Source organism: Oratosquilla oratoria, chromosome 11 (assembly GCF_046742065.1).
Source record: "Oratosquilla oratoria isolate Oo_2021 chromosome 11, ASM4674206v1, whole genome shotgun sequence".
NCBI lineage: Eukaryota > Metazoa > Arthropoda > Malacostraca > Stomatopoda > Squillidae > Oratosquilla > Oratosquilla oratoria.
The window spans coordinates 27,570,050-27,577,227 of NC_134787.1; positions in this window are offsets into that span (position 1 = coordinate 27,570,050).

Here is a 7,178-nt window from a genome sequence, read left to right on the forward strand (position 1 = left end):
CCTGAAACGACCTCAAACGCGTACAATCCAATTCTAATATTGACATCGAACGCAGAAAGCAAATCATGAATGATCAATATGACCACTTTGACAGCACATAAAGTATACACTACGTTCTTTGTTTATTGAGCACTCTGACCAACAAACGAGTAACACTGACTGGTTGACACCATAGAGTACGTGGATGTACTTGTACATACGTGTATACAGGCTATTACATATGTATATGTGAATACATATGTGTATCTATCTGTATATGTATATTTATATATATATATATGTGTGTGTGTGTGTGTGTGTGTGTGTGTGTGTGTGTGTGTGTGTGTGTGTGTGTGTGTGTGTGTGTGTGTGTGTGTGTGTGTGTAAATATATATGAATATACTTATAAGTGTGTGTGTGTGTGTGTGTGTGTGTGTGTGTGTGTGTGTGTGTGTGTGTGTGTGTGTGTGTGTGTGTGTGTGTGCATGTGTGTCAATGCGAGTGTGTAGAGAGAGAGGCTGTGATGGAGGGGAAATACACGCAAAGGGAGAGAGAGAGAGAGAGACGTGAATAAGTAAGTGGACATATAGTGACACACAGGGAAACATATTTGGCTCCACTTCACGAGCCACCTGACCTGACCTGGCCCGAAAAGGGTCAGATGACGTCACAAACCTGCCCTTGGATGGGTCCTCCTACGTTTCCGGGGAGCACAGCGGAACATAATGCCTGTGGAACATCTGCATCACGCGTCACGTCAAGCAACAACACGTAATGACTACACAGGAGTCTCCTGGTGACGTGCTACATACTCTGGCGCCACAGTGAGGAATAATGTGTTGCTGATTTTCACGTGGTGCGAACAAAACGTGTTGCAGATTTTCACGTGGTGCGAGTAAATGCGTCGCTGATTTTCACGTAGCGCAAGCAAACGTGTTGCTGATTTTCACGTGGCACAAGCAAACGTGTTGCTGATTTTCACGTGGCACAAGCAAACGTGTTGCTGATTTTCACGTGGCGCGACCAAAATATGTTGCAGATTTTCATGTAGTACAAGCAAATGTGTTGCTGATTTTCACGTGGTGCAAGCAAATGTGTTGCTGATTTTGACGTGGAGCAAGCAAACGTGTTGCTGATTTTCACGTGGAGCAAGCAAATGCGTTGCTGATTTTCACGTGACGCGAGCAAATGTGTTGCTGATTTTCACGTGGTGCGAGTGAACGTGTTTCTGATTTTCACGTGACACAAGCAAATGTGTTGCTGATTTTCACGTGGTGCGAGCAAATGTGTTGCAGATTTTCACGTGGTGCGAGCAAAAGTGTTGCAGATTTTCACGTGGCGGGAGCAAAAGTGTTACCGATTTTCACGTGGCGAGAGCAAAATGTGTTGAAGATTTTCACGTGGTGCCAGTAAATATGTTGCTGATTTTCACGTGGTGAGAGTAAATCTGTTGCTGATTTTCACGTGGTGCAAGCCAATGTGTTGCTGATTTTCACGTGGCCCGAGCAAAATGTGTTGCAGATTTTCACGTGGCTCGGTGACGGGAGGGCGGGCTTTGTTTCGGCCGAGCACGTGGAGTCATGGAGGAGATGTGGAGGAGATGTGGAGGGAGACGGGCGTGGCAAGCGGAGGAAGAGAGACGTAGCCAGCGGACGATGTGGACTCCGAGTGGAGGTATGGAGTGGTGGATAACGTGACTCCATATGGTGGAGGGGGATTACTTAACGTCAGGGAATATATGGAGGAAGAAGAGTTGTGTGGAGGATTTTTGGAGGTATGGAGGAGGAGTGAGAATGGTGGGAGGGAGCAGGCAACGCTGTTGACGGAGAGGAGGCAAGATCGACATTCAGGGCGTGGAGAAGGTGAAGGAGGAGGAGGAGGAGGAGATGGAGGACGAGGAGGAGATGGAGGAGGAAGAGGAAATGGAGAAGGAGGAGGAGGAGGAAGAGGAGGAGGAGGAAGATGCGATGGAGGACGAGGAGGAGGAGGAAGAGGAAATGGAGGAGGAAGAGGAAATGGAGGAGGAGGAGGAGGAAGAGGAGATGGAAGAGGAGGAGGAGGAGGAGGAAGAGGAGGAGGAGGAGGAGGATACGGAAAAAGGAGGAGGGAATAGAGGAGGAGGAGATGGAGGAGGAGGAGGATACGGAAAAGGAGGAGGGAATAGAGGAGGAGATGGAGGACGAGGAGGATACGGAAGAAGAGGAAATGGAAGAGGAAGAGGAAATGGAAGAGGAAGAGGAGGAGGTGGAGGACGAGAAGAAGGGCATGGAGGAGGAAGAGGGTGCGGAGAAAGGAGGGTGCGAGGAAGTAGAAAGAGGAGGAAGAGGAAATCGAGGAAGAAGAGATAGAGTCTGAAGAGATGGACGAGGAGGATGAGGAGGACTAGTAGGAGGAGAAGGGAGAAAAGGAGAAGGAAGAGGAGACAGGAGGAGAAAGAGGACAAGGAGATGAAGGCGAAGGAGAGATAGAGGAGGAAAGAAGGAGAATGGAAAGGAGGAGAGAAAAGAGGAGGAGAAAAGTGTAACAGGGTAAAAGGAGTGTAAAGGAGGAGAGGAATGGGAGGAAGAGGAGGCGGGGAAGTAAATAAAGAAGGAAGGAACGGAAGCAGCGAGAGCAAGAGAGAGTGACAAAGAGGAGAAGCAAAGAGGAAGGAGGAGGAGTAGGAAGAGAGAAAGGGAAATTGGAAGAGAGGATATGGAGTAAGGGAAGAGATGAATAAAAAGGATAAGAAATAAGAGGAGGAGAAGAGGGAGGCAAAGGAAGAGGAGGAGGAGGAGGAATGGAGGAGGAAGATGAAGAGGAGAAGGAGGAACATGAGGAGGAGAAGAAGAAGTATAGGAAGTAAGAGGGAAGAAGACAAAAATGGGAGAAAGGGAAAAGAAGAATGACGAGAAAGAGTATGAAAGAGGAGTAGGAAGATTAGATGGGGGAAGAGAAAGTGGAAGAGATAGAGGGATTTGTAGGAAGAGGAGGAGGAGGAGAAGGAGGAGGAGGGGGAGGGAAGGGGTAGGGGGAGGGGGAGGAGGAGGAAGAAGAGGAGGAGGAGGAAGAGGAGGAGGGACCTTTTTCTTGGTATTTCTTATTGTGACGTCAATGGCATGACGACGACCCTTCCTCTTAATCCTTTGAGTGAAGAAAGCTTCCCCTCAGCTGAATAAAATCGCCTGGCGGCAGCCACAGTGACACATGAAGAGCAGCTACAGCAACTGCCTAGTGTAGGCCTTATGGCCTCTTGCAGTCTCCTTCATTCATATGCTCTTATGTTATGTTCCCAATGATAGTAAAAATCATCATCTTTTGCTAAGATTTAAATTCCCAGCATAGTCGCCATGCGATTTTATTCTTCTCTACAATCTTCCTGTAGTGACTAGAAAGGAAACATCGGTTTCCAGCAATACCTGTAACCCACGCCTTCGGAGTCTTTATTCTGTCTGCCAGCGGACGATTTCTGTTAAGCTTAACAAGACACCTCGAGGCCCGTCCCTTTCGCTACCTTTGGTGGAAGTCCTTCGCCGGCTGACGCCACACGATTTCATACAACAGAGGCCAGTACTCTCGGTGTCTGGAGGAGGAGGAGGAGGAGGAGGAGGAAAAGGAGGAGGAGGAGGAGGAGGAGGAGGAAGAGGAGGAGGAGGAGGAGGAGGGTGGGAAGGAGGAGAAAGGGAAGGATTGGGGAGAAGATTAGAGACGGGTAGGGGGAGAGGGAGGGGTAGGGGGAAGGGAGGTTAGAGGAGGAGGAGGAGGAGGAGGAGGAAGGGGAGGAGGAGGAGGTTAAGAAGGAGGAGGAGGAGGAGACAATAGGCGAGAGGAAAGAAGCCATGAAATGAGTCGAGTTCACATTAAACTTAGTCTCCCACTTGACTCCCTTCAACTTGGTGGAATTGATAGACTTTGTTCTGGTTAACCACGGGTGATCCTCTTCACGTGAAGGGTGACTTCCAGGACTAAAATCTAATCCTGAGAAGGACTCTTACACAACACGGACGCGAAGTACTAGATCTTAGCATACCCGTAGTAAAGAGAAATGTTCGTGGCTGAATTAAATCAACCGGCGGCAGTGACATGAATCACGAAAGTCGTAAAATGCAAAGAAAGGATTAAAAACACATTCAGGCACGTGGAACCCCGAGACAAGAAACATACACATCCTTCTGGGAGATACTTGAGGATTCACTTCGTCTTCGAGATTGTCCTCCTCGAGGTTGTCCTCCAACATCAGCAGGCAGCAGACTAATCCCTTTGAGTGCAAGGACGTCTCCTAATCTTAATAAAATCCTCAGTCGTTAAGCCAAACAAACCCTGGAGAGTAATGACGTCACCATCTCGAAGGTATTAGGCGAAGACCAAAGTTGCAATTCATCATGAGCATTGAAGGATTTCAGCAAACTTGAGGAAGAGGACTTTGGGAGGAGAACCAGAGTGAAGGAGGAGAGGAGAGGGGGAAGAAAAGGGTGACGCTGGAGGGGAAGGGGATGGTGGAGAAGAAGAAGGACGCCCACGAAGAAGGAAAGATGGAGGACGAGTGTGAGACGAAGATGGGGTGGGAGGAGAATGGGAACGTAGAGGAGAGAAAGAAGAGACACGAGAAGAGAGGGGAAAGGAGGGGTGGAAATGAGGGGTTGAGGGAGATGTGAGGGGGAGGGGAGAGAAGAGAAATGGATGGTAAAGGAAGGGATAGAAGAAGAGACATGAAGAGAAAGGAGTGGAGGGGAGGAAAAAGGGGGAAGGGAAAGAGAAGGAAGACGAAATGGAATGGAAATTCAGGAAAGGGATGAGAAGTGAAAGTGAGTGGAGGGGGAGGGACGGGAGAGGAGGGGGAGGGAGGGGAGAGGAGGGGAAGAGAGGGGAGGGGAAGGGGCCCATGAGGAGGAGGGGAGGAGAGGGGTGACTGAGGCTGATACAGGAGGAAGGAGAAGGATTCGGTGAGTCGAAGATGGTTGCAACGTGTGGTGATGGAGGCTGAGGGAGAGGAGGGATGAAGGAAGCAGAAGCCAGACATACGGGAATGAAGACACAATATAACAGATGAGGGAAAGGAGTATGAGGATGAGGATGAGGATGAGGATGAGGATGGCGATGTGGAGGAGGAGGAGGAGGAGAAGAATGAAGAGGAGGAAAAGGAGGAGGAAGAGGAGGAGGAGGATAGGGTTAGTGATACAGAGAACAGAAGCCAAGGACGAGAGAGTAGCGGTTCCAAGAAGCCGAATAAGGGCTGCAGAAGGACAGGAGGAGGAAGAGGAGGAGGGGGAGGAGGAGGGGGAGGAGGAGGGAGGAGGAGGGAGAGGAGGAGGAGGAGGAGGAGGGAGAGGAGGAGGAGGAGGAGGAGGAAGAGGAGGAGGAGGAGGAGCCGAAAGAAAATGAAAAGGAGGAGGAGGAGGAGGAGGAGAAAGACGAGGAGGATGAGGAGGCAAAAGATGAGGAGGAGAAAAACGAGGAGGATGAGGAGGCAAAAGAGGAGGAGGTGAAGAAAGATAAGGAAGAGCTTGAGTAGGAGAAGGAGAGAAGGAGAAAGAGGAGGAGGAGGAGGATAGAATGAGGGGAAGAAAAAGAGTAGGATGAAAAAGAACAAACAACAGAGATTACGAGTTGCAAATAAATAAGGAGAGCGAAGGAGGACACAAGTAGTGGAGAGAGGAAAGAGGAAGAAAAGAGAGCTAAATAGGAAGATAAACAGTGAAAGGAAGAATGGTCTGTAGAGAGAAGGACGAGGAGGGAAATAGGAAGGAAAGAGAAAAAGGAAAATCATAGGCAGGAGATGGAAGAGAAGAGATAGAGAGGAAGAGAACGAAGAGGAAGAGGAAGAGAAAGAGGAAGAGAAAAAGAAAGGGAAAGAGAAGGGGGAAGAGCAGGAGGAGGGAGAGGAGAAGGAGGAGGAGGAGGATACGGAGGAAGATAGAGAAAGGTGGTGCTAGGGGGAAGAGAAGAAACCAAACAGGGGAAGGACGATAGGAAGAGGAGGAGAAGGAAGAGATTAGAAAGAGGAGAAATACAGGAAGAGGAATGAGAGATGGAAGAAGAGAGGGAGGAGTATAGGAAGAGAGGACATACAGGAAAAGGAATAAGAGAAGGAAGATGAAAAGGAGAAAAAAGAGGTAAAGGGCAAGGAGGAAGCAGAAAAAAAGAGGAAGAAGAGGAGGAAGAGGAGGAGGACGGGGAGGAGGGTGGATGGAAGTACAAGTAAGTAGAAGAGGAGTTTACATCAAAGTATGCCCGGGGGAGGGCAAGGGGGGGGAGAGAGAGAGAGAGGTGGACGGGGAGAGGGAGGTGGAGGCGGGGAAGAGGAAAGGGAGAGGAGGGTACTGGAGACTCAACGAATGAAAAGAAAGGAAGAGGAGAAGGTACCTAATGGAGAGGAAGGGGAGAGGAAAGGAGGAGAAAGAAGAGTGAAGAGGGTCAGGCCAAAATGGTGGTGAAAGAAGAAGGACAGAGGAATAGAGGGGGAATGAGGGCATGAAGGGAATATGAGGAGGAGGAACAGGAGTAATATAAATAGAAAGAGAGGAAATAAGGAGGAAGGAAGAGGAAGCAGAAACAGGTAGGGTAAGAAAAAGGAATAGAAGGCGAAGGAGGAGGAAGAGTAGGAAGAGGAGGAAAAAAGGAAGAAGAGAAGGAGGAGGAGGAAGAGAAAAAAAGGAAGTAGAGGAGGAGAAGGAGGAAGAAGAGGAGGAGAAGGAGGAGGAAGAGGAGGGGAGGAGGAAGAGTAGAAGGAGGAGGAGGAAGAGGAAAAAGGATGAAGAAGAGGAGGAGGAGGAGGAGGAGGAGGAAGAAGAGGAGGGGGAGGAGGAAGAGGAGGAGGAGGAAGAGGAAAAAAGGATGAAGAAGAGGAGGAGGAGGAGGAGGAGGAGGAGGAAGAGGAGGAGGAGGAGGAGGAGGAGGAGGAGGAGGAGGCGAGCTGAAGGAGGAGGAGGAGGAGGAGGAGGCGAGCTGGAGGAAACCGGAAGCCTGAAGAGGAGGGCCTTCCGTGGTTGGGAGGTCGCGCCAGGGCCCGGATTTCGAGTTTCAACTCTTCAGTCCCGAACTTCGATGTCTGTGCTTCTTCTCTGCCGTCGGGAGGTGGTCTTCAACATTACTGGAAGATCTTCTATATTCCAGGGAGAGGACCCCGACCTGAACGCGGTCAGGACCGATCGAGACCCTTTTGATCCGGTATCCGTGGCCCATGGACAGAGGCGTTTGGCCGAAGACGTCAGGCCGTTCTT